We start from the raw sequence: 3,974 nt of genomic DNA, 5'->3' as shown, positions 1-3,974 counted from the left end.
AAAACAGGGAGAAGGAATGAACTATTAGCTCATGCTAACACAAGTCCTTAAACCAGTCATTTATCTCGTCTTAATTCAGAAAGCGGGAATATTAAACCTTTATCTGAACTGGGATCAGCCACCATAAACTGACCTTTCTACGTCCAGATCCAGGAGGACAAATGTCTTCATGTCCTCTGAGCAGAGACATTCATTCAAACATTCAGCTAATTATAAAGTTTTGTTTTATTTTCTTTCCACCAGGAAGGACTGAAGTCTCATAAACATCAGCCTCCTGGGATTTAGTGCTGCTATAAAACAAAAAGGCTGCGGATTAAATAAATACTGTCAGGATCTAAATAACGTCCTGACAGCTTGAAGCTGTGAGAAACACGACGGCGGACATGTTTACTGTTTGCTCTGGTGTCCTCCGTGGGGGGGGGGGACATCGGTTATCGTTGTACTTTGTGCCGCAGCATTCTTCTGTTTGTTTCTGTCTGAGGACGGTTTTATCTGTCTCTGTGTCCAAAGTCTCACGGTGTCTTCCAGTCGCTAACAGGACCCAACTGTCCACTTTAAAGCCCTCAGAGAAGACCCGTTATCACTGTGATGTCATCAGTGATGTCATCACTCCTCCTCGACCACACGGTCAATGAAACACTGTAGGAACCGGATCATGATCCCAATCAGAACCAGAACTGAACCATTTGTTCTTTGTGACGACTTCAACATTTCCTGAAAGTTAGATTAAAATCCTTTCATGACTTACTGAGTAATCTTGTGTACAAACTGACAAACAAACAAACAAACAAACACCGGTGAAAACATGGCCTCTTTGGTTGCTGAAAACAATCAGGTCAAAAACTAAAATAAACAAAACCTTAAAGGAACAAAAATAAACTTCTGGACCTTTTTTTTGACAGTGTATGTTTACTGTTTGTTTGTTAACTTTAAACCTAACAAACACATTTTCAGGAGATGTTGGAGTCGTCACAAAAAACAATCCATTAAATTCTGATGGTGATCACGATCTGAGGTCAAAGGTCAACATCACAGGTGACCCCTGTGTTTAGGTTTGGTGTTAAATCTGACCTCTTCTCTAACCTGGACTGAGTTTATGTTTTTATCCAGTACTTTCTTCTTTCCTGTTTTGAGGAAAACAGGAAGTCAGCTGAAGGGATTCCCTCCTCTCCATCCAGTCATTTAAAATATAAACTTACATTTCACCACTTTTTACCATAAAATTACTGCAACCATTTCATTCAGAATTCATTCCTTGTCAGTAAATCGTTTGTAAATATCTCCTTTTTATCTTAAACCCTTAAAACTGTAAGTACTGTCTTTAATTCTTGTGTTTCAGAGGATCTAACAGGGGAACAGCCCACAGGATTAGGAAGTACTAATATTTGTATTTATGTGTTTGAAACCAGCAGCTAGCTCCCTGACAGGTCAGCTCACAGGTGGGTTTCTCTTCTTCTTCACCTTTAAACAAACTTCTGTTGTCTGATGAACGTCTGAGCAGAAATTCTTGGACGTTTTAGACCAGAAGTCATCAGTTTTTGATCTGATGAATGTGGGGAAGTGAGGGAACCGAAGTGCTCAGAGAAAAGTTCGGCCCGGGCCTCGTCTCAAGAAGCAGCAGACGAAGCTACGAGAACATAATGATGTAATTTTCATCACGCGACTGAGAGCCTTCTGATGGAGGATGGCGACAGCTTTACGTCATCAGGACATGATGTCAGACACTGATAACCTTTTTACTTTTGGACATTTGTTATGATGAGTAACCATAAATAACAAAAAGCTGTTTTTTGACAACCAGGAGCAGCTGATTAACATCTTTCACTCTTCAGTGTTAGACATGAAGAATCCCTGAGGTCCAGTCATGAGCAGAACCGAGCAGACGGCCCGTAAATCCAAAGCTCAGAGGAAGCAGCTCGCCAACAAAGCCGCCTGCGAAGCCTCACTGCTACAGGCCCGGGACCGTGGCTCTCAGGGAGATCCGCCGCTACCAGAAGTCCACCGAGCTGCTCATCAGGAAGCTGCCGTTCCAGAGCTCAGCCGTCATGGCTCTGCAGGAGGCCAGCGAGGCTTACCTGGTGGGGCTCTTTGAGGACACCAGGACCGAGGACACACCAGGACAGACCGCTACAGGAGATCCTTCCTCTTCCTGCCCACAGACATCAGCATCTATAAGAAAACCAGGATAATGAGCTACAACAACATTTAATATCACTTGGAGATTATTTAAGTATTTTCGAATTGAATTATAATGTTTAGAACCGAACGGAACCAGACTGTTTGAGTCACCTATAATCAGCTGTTCCCAAAGTGGCCAGCAGAGGGCAGCGTTACTACAAACAGGACAACTTCCGCATCATCGCGCTGCGACTCTAGGGGGCGCTGTTGCCTCTGAAAATAAAACATCAAATATATTTAACGTTATGTTCTTATATCCAGTAGTTATATTTTTTAATAGTTATTAATAGTTAATACCTTACCAGCCACAGCGCACCAAGTATGAAGAAAGAGGCAGAAGTCTTCGTCCAGGCTAGGCTAACGGCTAACCAAACGAGTGTTTTTATCGGGTTTTTTCCGGGCTTATAAAACAATTCTACAAAAAAACCCAGTCACATTAATTTAAATAATGTTATATTGGCTAATATTTAATCTTGATTGTTTAGTTTGTCGCTGTTTTTGTTTTTCAACCGAACATCGTCCGTGTTACTCCGCCAATAGACTGTTATACGGCGGTGTGGTGATGAGGCTGCGAATGTATCAATCCGCCTGATTAGCGCGTCTCATTTATCCAAAAGTGTTTATTTGAAAGACTCTCGTTATATTATTGTGTTTTGTTTATCATTATACGTTATTTGTGAAATCATCAATATAAATTTTATCATCATATGCCTATGGTTTCTTGTGTTACTGAGCTCCCTGCGGACTGATACATTCAGTAACCTCAGCACCAACGGCAATAAACGTCCTGTACGTTGGCGGAGTAACACAGACGTTGTTCGGTTGAACAAAACAACGATAAACTAAACAAAAGTGTAAATAAATAAATATTAGCTTAAGTAGCTTTCATGCACACTGACATGTCATTTTTGAAAATAATAATAATAATAAAAGAGCCTATTAAAGATTTTAAAATGGGACTAGTTTGACTAGCCGTTAGCCTTGACTGTTTGTCTCCGCCATCTTGAATCGGTTAGACAGGAGTTAACTTTCAGATTCAAGATGGCCGCCAAAGCTAATCAACCTCAGCCAACACAAAAAATGGCTATAATTCTGCTAATTTTACAGATGCTGAGCTAATATTTACTTTACTTTACCCGTTGGCATCAATCCTGTCTCTGTGTTAGCAAAATATCTCCTGAACCACTGGACGGATTTTAATGAAACTCTTAGAAAACAATCAACGGATGAACATTTATTACAGATTATGGTTTTAGATCATCTAAATTCAAGATGGCTAACACAGCAAATCAACCTGAACCAACACAGAAATGTCTCCAACTGAACCAGTTTCACAGATATTGAGCTAAAATCTGTGTTTTTATTGTTTTTATTTTATAAGTGTTTTTATTTGTAAACTGTTTTTTTAAACAGCCTTAATGCCGCGTTGTTTTGTCTCCGTTCAGTTTTTATTTTATTGGTTTTTATCTGAGAGATAAAAATAAAATAAGAAATAATCACAACTCATCAAACTCCTGAACTCGCTGCAGATGTTCCAGAAAGAAAAATACTCATCAGTTACTCTTAGAATAAAGTCATTATGTTTGTAAAAACAAATCAAACTAGGAAACAGTTAAATTTTACATCATTATGATTGAAACTCAAAGCCATTAAACCTTAAAAAGGTTTTATTTTGTTTGATTTTATGGATCATTAATGTGTGTCACAGACAGCAGGGGGCGCCAGAGGATCACAATTTTTACAGGTTTCTCCAAATTACATCAAACTGCTGAGTTTAAAAGATAAATCCAAATCTT

At 39.5% G+C, this 3,974-nt stretch overlaps 1 pseudogene; it reads left to right on the top strand.

Annotated features, from left to right (window-relative positions):
• Positions 1–1,864: 1,864 nt before the first annotated feature.
• On the top strand, positions 1,865–2,189 carry LOC119617719 (annotated as a pseudogene).
• Positions 2,190–3,974: the final 1,785 nt, after the last annotated feature.

Source organism: Kryptolebias marmoratus, linkage group LG15, assembly GCF_001649575.2.
Source record: "Kryptolebias marmoratus isolate JLee-2015 linkage group LG15, ASM164957v2, whole genome shotgun sequence".
Taxonomy (NCBI): Eukaryota; Metazoa; Chordata; class Actinopteri; order Cyprinodontiformes; family Rivulidae; genus Kryptolebias; species Kryptolebias marmoratus.
This window is presented reverse-complemented; position numbering and strand designations above follow the sequence as displayed.